Source organism: Alosa sapidissima, chromosome 4, assembly GCF_018492685.1.
Source record: "Alosa sapidissima isolate fAloSap1 chromosome 4, fAloSap1.pri, whole genome shotgun sequence".
NCBI classification, from domain to species: Eukaryota; Metazoa; Chordata; class Actinopteri; order Clupeiformes; family Clupeidae; genus Alosa; species Alosa sapidissima.
In genome coordinates this window covers 12,961,089-12,973,660 of record NC_055960.1, presented here as the reverse complement: position 1 = coordinate 12,973,660, position 12,572 = coordinate 12,961,089, and the positions used below count along the sequence as shown (strand labels likewise).

Below are 12,572 nucleotides of genomic sequence, written 5' to 3'. Positions count from 1 at the left end.
TAGGTAGGCTACTTAGGCCTATGAACCAAGTTCATACACACAAAGCAGGCAAAGACAAATAATCTACCATTGGTGTTTTCAAATGTATTAAGACTGCCACAAATATTTTGCCTATAAAAAATATTGCATACATTTTATTTCACGAGATGTGCTAAATCCATAATTAAGTAGCCTACATTTTTCTTAACTTTAAAAGTGTCAAACATGCATAGGTTCAATGGATCTGAGATGGCAACAACTTTAGGGAGGGATTTATCTAGGTATACCAGAACTGTAAAGAGCTTTTCGGCGAGGCTAAAAATAAATACACAGATTTTTTGTATGATATCGCTACTACTGCCCATCTCCCACTGGCTATCTGTTTTCTACCTGGGGGAGTTCGTGTACTTGTAGTTTTTTTCTCGGCAAATTCAGATAATTCCAATCGAATGAGATCTAAAACAGCAATACGTTACCCAGAAACCTATGCGGTGCGGTACAAGCTGGCTTCTGTGCGCTTTGGGAGTGTTTCCCATTTAAACAAACAGAGTGCTGAAGATGGCGGAGGTTTAACGGAGGCTTAAGAAACTGCTGCACTTATTGAAATACATTGGAACGGTGAGTTGACTGGGAATTCACGCTTTTACTATTCGTTGTCAAATCCATATACTTGGAGGTTCTTGATTCTGCAGACTTTTTAGAGAGTGCCTACTTGTCCGATAGACATATTTCGCCACTTAGCTAGTTCTTGTTGGTGCGATATTGCTCGTAATACAGCGTTGTCAGTGGCCGCAGTTGCAGTTGCATACACATAGGCTTATTTGTTTTGACGATCGCCATACATTTCTCATTAAAAGCTTGTTACGTTCATATGCGAATGTGTGAGTCGGCCATGCATGTAACCTGGTGATTGATTTCTTGATTTAGAATAGGTTATGTCCGCTTAAAGGAAAAGGCAGCAGATAGCCTATCGTTATATTAAATCCCTCTTTTTGTGATTTAATGCCTGAATTTATCTTACCCTACCTATTTAACTGACTCCTGATTTTCCATCATGCGTGTTGATGTTTGTAGTTTCTTACTTTCATTTAGTTTGCAGTCATATTTCAACTATACATTTTCGACTTAATAATCTTGTCAGCAGCCTCACCATAACCTATGTGGAGACAGCGAGCCTATAAGGCTAGCGGGCTAGCCAGCTGGTGCATTCTTGTCCTGCATTTAAATACCCTCTCATTCGTTGTCTTTAAATCTTGTTTTACGTTTCTCTGCACGCATGGTTACTTTTTGTGAGTTGACGAGGATTGCATTTAGACTTGAGTTACTTCCTCCCATGAGTTTAATGGTTGTTTTTTATTATTATTGTTAACTTTCACATGGTTGTGTATAAGCTAACCTTATTTAGCGTGTACCAGCTTTCCAGACACTCATTCAGAATTAGCACGATTAGGCTACCACTGAAACATTGTATTCGCTGCTATTCTATTGATTCATATAATGCTACATGGCCTTACTGTAGTCGTTGTTGTTATGTTGCAACGTGTCCCAAGTGACTTGGGAATGTTACCGTGCCTGCTCCTCTGTCAGGTTATTACTACAGGAGCCGAATTAATTCTAGCCCTGTTGAATAATACAATCTCAATACGTGCTTTTACGATAACCGTGCATAATGCCTCTTTTAAATGGCTCTTTGGTGCTTGTAGGCAACGTATCGCCAGTTTAGTCTACTGGAAACAACAACAAGGACTCTTCAAACTTTGATTGTTTCATAGTTTCAATGTAAAAGTTTGTTTAGCTTGAAAATACATTGTTTGTTCTCTTAAGACAATTTTTGGATGTCAAAACAACAAGGAAGTAGGCTATATCAGTCATCGTTCTATGAAGTGAGGATTGTTTTGACACGAGGTAGGCTACACAGTACCATCATTATCAACATGTCTTGTCTGCACTATGAGCTGTATGTTTGTGGACTGTGTGTGTGTGTGTGTGTGTGTGTGTGCCACATCTGGGTCATCTGACATATCTTTCCCTCTCTTTTTATACTTTTATTTTTCTGATTAAAGTATGTGACTGTAGGCTATAGACTGCCATGAATTTGAAACTTTGGCTGAAGCCATCAGACATGTGGAGAGATGGCTAAGGTCAAGGCACCCAAATAGAGGGCGCTTGTGTTTGCCTTTCAGGGGCACATATAAATCTAGTCATGAGTGGTGTTCTGTCAGCAGGGCATTTGTCTTAACAGAAGAGATTTTCTGCTAAAGAATGAGAAGCAAGGATGTTGGACAAGTAACTACCTAATGGCTTGACATAACTGGCCTTCAAAGTAGACAAACATGTTTTTTTTTTTTTTTAGCTCAGTTGCTTGGCTGGTTGGTTTTGCTCACTGCTAGGAGTAGTTTTGGTGAGAAGGGCCCTCCCTAAGGCTAATTGGTTTCAGATCTGACAGTTTTATTCTGTGGCCCCTAAGTTGATCTCTCTGTGGGTTGTTTCTTGCACTTTTAAATCAACTTTTAAAAACTTGTGTAAACTCATCGAGTTTTTATTACTACTTTTTAATTTTATTTTAAATCACAGCTGAGCGGATTATTGCTCATTGGCTATTGTGGCTCAGCACATATTGTTCAGTCAGTGGATATTGTGCATTTCATTCAAATGTTTAGCCTGAATGTTCTTAGTCGAATGTCTTAATATGAAGGGATGATTTGCCTCCAGTGAAGAAAAGTACATGAGGCTAGTCACCTAAAAGAAAGAAAAAGTGCTATGGATTATTTATTGGTTGAGCTTGCCTTCTCTCTTGTTCTCTCCTGCCGTCCTTCTTCTTGTCTCGTGCAGTGAGATGGGGTCCATATGCAAGAACAGCAGCAGTAGCGGTAGCTAAAGATGAGTCTGCTCACCCTGCCGCTCAGTCTGGTGGCTGTGGTAGCACCCTGCCTCCACAACCCCCCCCCCCTCCTTACCCCTCTCCCTTTATCTCTCCCCCTCTTTCTCCCGCTCTCATTCTCACTCTCTCTCCCTCACACACACAGAACGTCAGGACGCATTAACAATGAGTCAATCTTGTGCGAGATTCTTTGACTGCCAATGGGGGTGAGAGAAGTGACTTGGATGCACGGTTGTCTGTCTCATCCATTTGCCACTGTGGTCTTTACTCATTAACTTTGAGCTGGCTACATAGCGGAGAGGAGAACTCTTTTGTATGGTCCAAAAAGAAAGAAAAAAAGAATGTGTCTTTTGATCTATACACATACTAAAGTGTTTTAAAAGCTTGAATGTTTTTTTTTTTTTTAACTTAATCTCTAATTTTGCATGGGAAAAAAAGAATTGAATTGAATTTTGCAACTCAGAATTTGTCCATGATGATGTACTATTATAGGCTGCAGTGGGTTGGGTAATTATTCTTCATTTCCACTAAGTGTACTTCTCTCCAAACTGCTCTGCACTGGACTCTTCTGGAGTTGTAGCTCAGTGTCTATGCATGAGGCTTTGTGGCCAACAATACGAGTTGACGGGGGAAGGAGGGGGAGGGGATGCCTCATCACCTTTATGTGGCACTATTTGATGACTGTCTCCACTCAGTCTTTGTCAGGCTACATTTTTCTCTCGATGGTGTTTGAATGGATGGCATTCTTTAAGTGTGGCGTCAGGGGTGGTACTCTCGGTGTGTGAGTGTGTGTGTGCGCATTATGTTTTTGCTCTGTGTGTGTGTGTGTGTGTGTGTGTGATCTGAAGAGGAAATAAGGCTTTGCTGTTGGATGGGTAATTTATTTATTTATTTATTTATTTTTGCTGAGGAGGGAAAGTGTTGCTGTCTAATGTATCAGGTCAGGTGTGTGTTTGTGTGTGTGCAGTAGGGAAAGTGTTGCTGTCTAATGTATCAGGTGTGTTTGTGTGTGCCTGTGTGTGTCTAATATATGATTGATAGTGGGTGGCGATTGGTCCAGACTCCCGGACCGGCTTGATGACACTGAGCTGAAACAAAAGCTTGATTGTTTGCCTAATTGAAATGTGATGCCTTGGCCTTGGTGGAAGACTCCTTGTGTGTGTGTGTGTGTGTGTGTGTGTGTGTGTGTGTGTGTGTGTGTGTAGAGGGGGGCGGGGGTTGGGGCACAGCATGGTCTCATGGCCTCTTACCTTTTCTGAGTAGAATCATGTTGTCCATTTTAAAAAAACCTGCTGCAGCAGAGAAGCTGCAGCAGATCTAGTAAGCCAATGTTGGTCAAACCGAGCTTGCTTTGAGCGGATTCAGCTGACCAAGAGGAACTGTTGGGTCCAAGTCCTAAGAACCAGGACCGCATGTGTACTACGTGTCTCCCTTCTGAGGAAGTGGGTGTTCATCTCACTGTGCCGTTTATCATTTAGACCATGGCCAAGCAAAGTAGTTCAGAGAAGTGAAGTTTTGTCATTTTTTGTCAAAGTGAAGTCCACAGAGAGGAATAAATTCATTTTCTTTCTCTCCCTCTCATTCATGGCTCAGTTGTCGTCTATCTCAAGGCAATGCCACGAATGGGTTCCAGATGGACCTCATTTGTGTACTTTTGTTTTTCACTCTCTGAGAGGACTCTTGTTTTCCCCAGTTCTACTACACCACTACACACACTCGCACACCGTTCACACAGAGAGGGAGAAGCTTGTTAGCGGGAGTGTGTGTTTGTTTTACTTCACATAGGCCCATTCTGCAAAGTTTATGTGCAGTTTGATTTTTTTTCCCCCACCCCCATTCCAGTAGAGGCTGGGGTTGAAAGTTCATGCAGGATTATTAAGAAATTCTTTCGCAGTTATTGTACCATGGCATCTGTGTCCTCAATGAAATTTTACAACTCCCCTTTTGCTAGCCGTACCTCTCCTTGGATTTAAGGGGAATGTGTAAGTTGCATCCAGCTGTGCCTAGTTGTGTAAACCCCGGTTGCCATGACGGCACTCCTACATGCCTGGTTCAAGGTCGTTTAACGTGGTGGCGACTGAGTTGTATCTTTCGTGCCTCACTGGCCACTTGAACAAGATGACAGCATAAACAATTTAAGACAATGTCTTCATTATAAGCCTTTGTGTACTTAGGAGTCTTTGTTTCTAGGAGTCTGTTTGTATGGCTTGTATTCGATCACTGATGTTGGGTGAATTTGGCCAAAGAGGATCTAGGCTAGTGATTTTAATTGGGAATGTTTTCAGTTATCTAATCAAAAAGGCTAAATCAGTAGAAGTGAAGCAAGAAAAAGTGCTACCGCTGACTGACTTCTATATGTTTATAGTCCAGTTTCTGAAACGCAGCACAATCTGATGGTGCTTACTCAGTCCACGCACTGACCTTTGTCATTAAACGATCATAGACAGCACTGACGGAACAAACCAACTGTAGCTCGAAATCTTAGTGAGTTAGAGTAGATGCAGACTGCAGTATTTTTGTCCAGCACAGTTTTGCCTGGTGCACATTCGCCACTTTGGCTCTAAGGCAGGGGAGCAGTGCAGAGCAGAATAGTGCCCCAGATGAATGCCACACGGTATGGGCGTCTGTGATTTCAGACTGCTAGGCTGTGATTAGCGATTAGCCACAGCACAACGCTTCCTCCTCGCCTCACTCTGCCATTGGGTGAGGTAAGGCAGAGCTGCACCAGAGAGAGAGGGGAAAGTGCACAGTCCTGTTTCTCTCTCTCCCCTTTCTTTCTTTCTCTTTCTCTTTCTCTCTTTCTTTGTCTTTCTCTCTCTTTTTTTGTTTCTTTCTCTCTCTTATTCTCTCTCTCACCCCCCTCTCCCACTCTCTTCCTACTCCAACGCAATTCCTCCTCTCACTGGGCAAAAGAATGCTCGTAAAACGGGTTCACCTGAATAAGCCAGCAGCAGGGTAGGGCTCTGGTCTGGTCTTGTTACCATTGTAAAAAGTTAGCATGACTTGGTGTGTTTGTATTTTGTTTAGGGCCCCCTTTATAAAAGTGTGTGTGTGGCGGTGGTGTTTGGGGGTGGAGAGGGGAAGAGAGAGAAAGAGTCTAAAAGAGAGGGAGTGAGAGAGAGAAAGAGAGACAGAGAGAGAGAAAAGTTTTTGAGTCTGGGATAAACGTTACCAGATGCTCTCTCTGTCAATCAGGCAGCGAGGAGGGAGTGAGTCACCTCTGGATGAACTTCTCGACTATGCAGCGGCCACCTTGTTTTCATTCTGCCAGGCCTCCACAACCCCTTCCTGGCTCTGCACCCCCCCCCCCCCCCACACACACACACACACACCATCAAGTCCAATATCCTCACTTCTCTGCACAGTTTTGATACAAGTTGAGCCTTGACTAACGCAGAATTCGACCCTTTCGAAACAACAAAGGTTGATAAGTGGGCACTGCCTGTTTATTTGTGTCTGTTTTCCCCAGGCGTGTGCGATGTGACCGCACCGTGTGTACCTGGTCACAACATAGTGGTGTTGCTGCATATCTCTACTGGACTGTAGGGACAGTCATTGTCAGTACGACCTGATTCAACCGTTTTGTTATTGTGGAAGCTTTTTGATGGGGCAAGAGTTGCTTTTCAATAACAAGTTCCTAATCAATAACGTTGAACTCTGGTCCTTGGACACTAGAGTAGTATGCTCTCTCCACGATGCATCTGTAGCTACGGACCATTCGCCCTCTATTTTCCCTTTAGCTCTCCATGTTTTATTTCTGCCTTTTTCTTTTCCAAATCTCAGGCGTCACATTGTATTGCGTTCCACCTGTTTTTGACATCCTGTGTCTTTTTTTCAGATCGTTCTCTCGGGATGACTTTTAAGGAGATTCCTGTGCTTTAACAAAGCCTTTTATTCTGTAGGCCTATATATATAAAATAGTGCAACACTTATGGAAAGTCAGAAAGCCCCCACTCCACCCCCCTCTGTGAAGTTAAATTGATACGGCCTTGACCTGAACTTGCACGAAAGTTTGCTGAGCAGCACTTTTGAAGCACTTCTCTCTCCAATAACTTTTGAATAACGCACACAGTCACTCTCCTCTCTCGAGCGCTGGCACAACATCTCCTTGAGCTTGAATAGCAATGTGCATGCATACCCTGGTGTGTTGGCAGGGTCCCTTTTCACTTCTAGCGGCTGCGGTGGTGAGGCTGTGGACAGCAGCTGTGTCGTACGCGCGCCACAGGTCCAGCAGTCTGCATTTCCATACTAAAGAGGCAGGGGAGTAGGAGCAGGGGGAAACCATCCAGGAAGGGACCATCAATAATTCACTTTAAGCCCCAGGTGCTGTTTGACCATTTTGACAGGGCTGGAGTTTGCCAGCGTCTCCTTTCAGAAGTGGTGCCCACAATTCTTATTCAATATTCAGCGTTCTCCTCTTTTTACCGCTGCTGAAAACTTTTTCTCCTCTCTCTCTCTCTCTCTCTCTCTCTCTCTCACTATTCTTCAACCCTTCCCTCTTAGCATATGCGCTCATGAATCATATATGTTGGTTATGCCAAACATTTACTTTGCAGTGACCCGGGGATTCTCGTGAGAATCGTGAAAGTTTGTTGTTGACGGTGGCCAGGTGGGAGTGCTCGTCAGGGCGGTTGCGCAAGATCGAGCCAGACGCGCGGCTGGCACGCCGTGAAGGGAAAGAGAGAGCCCGGGTGTCTTTTTCAAGTCTTGAGTTCTGCGCGCACATCTGCCAGGATGTCACTGTGGCATTCCCTCCTTGTTTATGCAGTCTGTCGACGACGGCGACAGCCGAGGGCTGTCTCGCTGACCCTCGCATGAGTGAGCCTCTGTGTCTGTGTCTCTCCAGCCTTCCCGTTTTTTTCTCTCTCTCTCTCTCTCTCTCTCTCTCTCTCCTCCTTCCCAATCTCGTACCTCTCTCTACAACTTCTCCCTTGTTTTCTCTTACTTACTTATATTGTCATGTCCCCATTGCAGCCACTCACCTCCAATCCATGACCTGATTGTAAGACCTACAGTATATGTCTAACAGATTGACCCCTCGCTCTCCTTAACCAAAATCATTGACCGCTATGTCCTTTTGCGTCCTTCGCACCCTTTTTCTTTTCAGAAGTAGAACTAGAATCATATGTATTGGCCAAGTATGTTAACACACACAAGGAAATTTGGTTCAGACCATTGTTGACTATCAAGCAATACACAGTGTATATTATTTACAGTCTATCATACAATTAAGGCACGGATGAAAGGAGTGCTGGTAAAGGATATCCACACGACTGTGGTCAGAGCCATGATCACGAGTGCCAGATTGATATAAGAGAAGACCTCAAATTGTGTTTTCTATTCATTTTTATTTTTGTTAGCCCCCCCCCCCCCCCCCCCCCCCAATAGTCTTGGCGTCTACTGTTACCCAGTAAAGGAAAATAAAACTGCAGCCGAGTTGAGTGTGAGAAGCTACAATCATTTGTCTCCTTGCTTGTCCTCATGGTACATGATGATGAACATTCACTCCATTACTCCATTTTCTCACATAATAACGGTCAAATGTGACATTATGAAATCGCTACTCTAAAACGGAATGTTTGCGCCAGGCAGTTCAGTGCAAAATACGGAGTGCACACTAGCGGTCAAGAGACGGCGTGGGGATATCCAGGGATATTGCCACTCAAAGAGTGCCTCTAGTCCAATCACATATTAATGAATAGCTGGATCCAACTGTTACATTGCAGCTTTTATGAGAGACAGTATTCATTCAAGTACAAGTGTACCTGTACTGTATGTGTTAGGCCTAGCACAAGCGACAATAATGCACAGCGTGACAAGTTTAGATGTGTGAAGAGAGGTTTTGACAAACTGTACTTGTTAATGACAGGAACAACCTGTACAGATTCTAAGATCAGTGCACCATGCTGTGCCATAGTAGCTAGCCTATTGTGTCAGGCTAGCAAAAATCGGAATTGGTTGGTAAGGAAATGCTGACATTTCACCGTCATTTATCATCTCCCGTTCATTGGCCAATGTAGATTTCCCTTGTAGATTGAGCATTTCATCGTTTAGACCCGCAAATTGGCTCCCTTCAGCCAATGATGTTGGGGGACCTTGATTGTCAACCGTCCAGAGCTACACCAGCAGAACAGAACTAGGGTGAACCATAGGCAGACCTCCTCCTCCCCAGGTCAGCAAGCGTTAATATCTGGCTTCCTGATGTTGGCACATGGACAAATCATTTTGCAGGGCAGCTAGTTGGGCATAGCGTTGCAGGAAGTGTTCCACATGCCAAACAGGTTACCGTAGCCTTGTCACCCTCTCACTCCCGCTCCAAACCATTTCCTTTTAGATGTAGGTCACCTGTAAGTACCGTGGAGGGAGAAATGTCATTACCTGGAGAGGGCACATGAAATCAACATGGGCTGGATTATCTTCCTGATTCATACAGACAAATGAGGGAGTCTTGGTCATTTTCAGATAGATCACTGTAATCATTATGTGTGCCCAGTGCATATGACTCTGCCATGCTGAGTTGACAGGTTTCCTATAAGAAATCCACCATCTTGCTGGATCAGGTATTTTATTACACGTCTATATGTAAGCTATGCTCTGTATGAAAGTTAAGGCTAACTCTTATTTGGATGGGTCATCCTACTGCTCCACTGTCTTGGTACATTCTAGAAAAGAGGATAGTGGTGATCTCCTCTCTGGTTAGCCACCCTTCCACATCCCATTCCCTTACACCCCGCCACCCATTTCAGGGATCCAACCAATCTGAACTGTACCAATCACAACCCCGGCGAAGAGAGAGCCCTTCTGACCTCCAGCACAGGTCAAAGGTTATCTCAGGGAAAAAGAGGAGAGCCAACAAAAGCCAATGGCCTTTCACCCCTTCCATTCTCTGGAGGATTCTGAGTGATGAATGCCGTTCTGCTGATGCTTCAGAACAATCACGGGTGGATTTTTTTTACCTTTTCTCTTTGTGAGGTGTTGTCCAGGTAAGGCCACTCTTTTTGGCTGGACAGAGTCCCTGTGCAACTGCTGCCTTTGTGAATCTTCAGTGAGATTTAGCTCTTGTGGGGCAAGACCTGGAAATGCAAAAAGTAGACTGTTTGTTTTGAAGTATCTATTTTTTATGAGATATTGATCCATTTCTGATTTGTCTCAGTCAAGGATTTACTTCGATTTAGAATGATTTGGCATACGATACCCAGCTTTGGACTTCTGGAACATTTTAAGCCTTTTCAGAGGATGAAAAGAACCAAACTAACACAATTGATGGGCTCTCTGTGTGTGTGTGTGTGTGTGTGTGTGTGTGATGAGCTTGACGTTCTGGGATCAATATGTGACCTGCTCAAATTGAATTTCTAATTTGTGTTTGCTGTGTGTTTTTTCAGTATTGGAACCATTTGCAAGTGTGCTGGTGCTCCCCCTCCCTCTTCCCCCTTCTCCCTAGTGCGTGTGGCTGAGTCCACTCTCTGTCCAATCTGTCCTCATAAGTCATTGAAACACGCTTTTAATAGTGTTAGCCTGAATCTGGGTGGCATGTGGTGTGGTGCTGGGGGGATTTGTAATGGGAGAGGTCACTACTTAGGGTCAGGTTTTTGATGCAGGGGTGTCGATACTATAGCTAGCTGTAGCTGTTTCATCTAGATCCTAAATGAACTCATCCTTTGGCCAGTGAGACGAGATCGAAGAGACAATTTGTGGTGTGTTTTCGTAGACAATGCTTAAATATTATGCATTATTGCATGTGATGTGTGAAAGAAATGAAAGACCTCAGGCATTATGGAAGACAGAGACGTTGGCGGAGTCCAATGGACTGGTTGTCAGAATGTTAATTTTTGTGGACAGGAAGTGTTATATCTGTGTTTCCTGTTATGATTGTGAAGGTCACACCTGATTGCTGGTAAGGGTCCTGGTTTTCCTGTTTGACCTTCTGCCCACACACACCCAAGTAAATTTGTGCTCATTGTGTTAATAGGCTTATCCTTTCCCTGGGTCCTTTCACTGTCAGTGGTTTCTACAGGCCTGATTTTTTTTTTGTGTGCTAGGTTTACTTCGGAAGAGATGTCATGAGGATATGATTTATTTGGTGGTTAGTTCTGAAAATATAGCTTTAAATTTTCAAATCAAACAGTGTGCTAATATTGATTTTAATCGAAGGACAGTGTTTTTTCTTTGGTTCTTCACACCCCAGCTTTGTGAAGAAGAGCACCAACACTTCTCTTTCCTCGAGCTGAAAAGAAGTGAAAATGGTTGGTGTTGGAAAAGTAGGGAGGGGGGAGTGGCAAAAAAGCGAGGGACAGAGAAGTAGATGGAGAAAAAAAGAGGAGGAGGAGGGGGGGGTGGACAAAACAAGAGAGAACTAGCAGCAGCCTTCCTCAGAGTCGAATTCCTTGCAAGGGGTCAAAGTTCAGCTGCTGCGGCGCCGCGTCCTGATTGGCTGAGGAAAGGTGAATTGCAAACCACGGTAAACTTTTGACCCCTCAGGAGCGCTGCAGGAACGCCCAGCGCTGGTGTGGAACAGAGCCCACTCTCTTCCTGTGTTTACTCCACCTCTCCGCACGGAGAGAGGGAGAGAGAGAGAGAGAGGGAGGGGTGGAGTAAGAAAATCATCAGAGCTGCAGTATGGAATGAATAAAGGCTTTTCAGCACCGTGGCACAGTCAACACCCCCCTACAGAAGGGAAAGAGAAAAAGAAGGAGGAAAAGTGGGTAACACTTTATTTTAATGTGTCGCTGTTACAGTGTACCTACCTAATTAGGTACAGTGGTACAACCTGTGTAACAACGTGTACTATCATTGTACTTGCATTATGTATTTGTGGGTACCTACATATAGTTGTTACATTGTAATACTGAGTGCTTTTACAAAACTTTGCCAATTTGCCTAAATTTTCATCAGAGGCAAAGAGCTGACCTGAGACCTGCTGGATGGGGTAAATCGGATCATGATAGATTTGATATACAAAGCATGCTTAGCTCCAGTCAAGGCCTCATTGTCTTCAGTACATGTAACAGCTGTGCTGCTACAACCTTGTTACTCTTTGATACAGTGGAATCAACTGGAACAGGTCTTGTCTTGGAACAGGTCTACTAATTAACATGTACTGTGTGGTGTAACAGCAGACACGTTTCAACACATCAAATACAGGATGCATAACATCATTGACAGGATGTATATATGTAGATGTAAGTACTTCACTGGTACACTTTATTTTAATGGGTTTATTCCACTGTATCAAAAGAGTAATAAATGTGTACCAACACAGTTGATACATGTACTACAGTACAGTACAGGGTAATGGCAGACATGTTCCAAGACACCAATGACACAACATACATGTAATATGTAATTGTAAGTACTTAACTGGTACACTTCATTTTAATGGGTTTATGCCACTGTATCAAAGAGCAATAAGTGTGTACCAACACAGTTGATATATGTACTATGTAGTGAATTAGTAGACCTGTTCCAAGACATCGAAGACATAACATACATGTCATATGTACATGTAAGTAATTAACTGGTACACTTAATAGGTTTATTCCACTGTATCAAAGAGTAACAAGGTTGTAGCAGCACAGCTGTTACATGTACTGAAGACAATGAGGCCTTGACTGGAGCTAAGCATGCTTTGTATATCAAATCTATCATGATCCGATTTACCCCATCCAGCAGGTCTCAGGTCAGCTCTTTGCCTCTGATGAAAATTTAGGCAAAT

At 43.6% G+C, this 12,572-nt stretch overlaps 1 protein-coding gene across 2 annotated transcripts in view; it reads left to right on the top strand.

Annotated features, from left to right (window-relative positions):
* The first annotated feature begins 521 nt into the window (after nt 1-521).
* Nucleotides 522-12,572, top strand: part of ncoa3 (nuclear receptor coactivator 3) — a 64,141-nt gene continuing 52,090 nt past the window's right edge. For both annotated transcript variants that reach the window (XR_006031199.1, XM_042089116.1), the window contains exon 1: nt 522-597. The gene's annotated coding sequence lies outside the window, so the exon portion shown is untranslated. The remainder of the gene's footprint in view (nt 598-12,572) is intronic.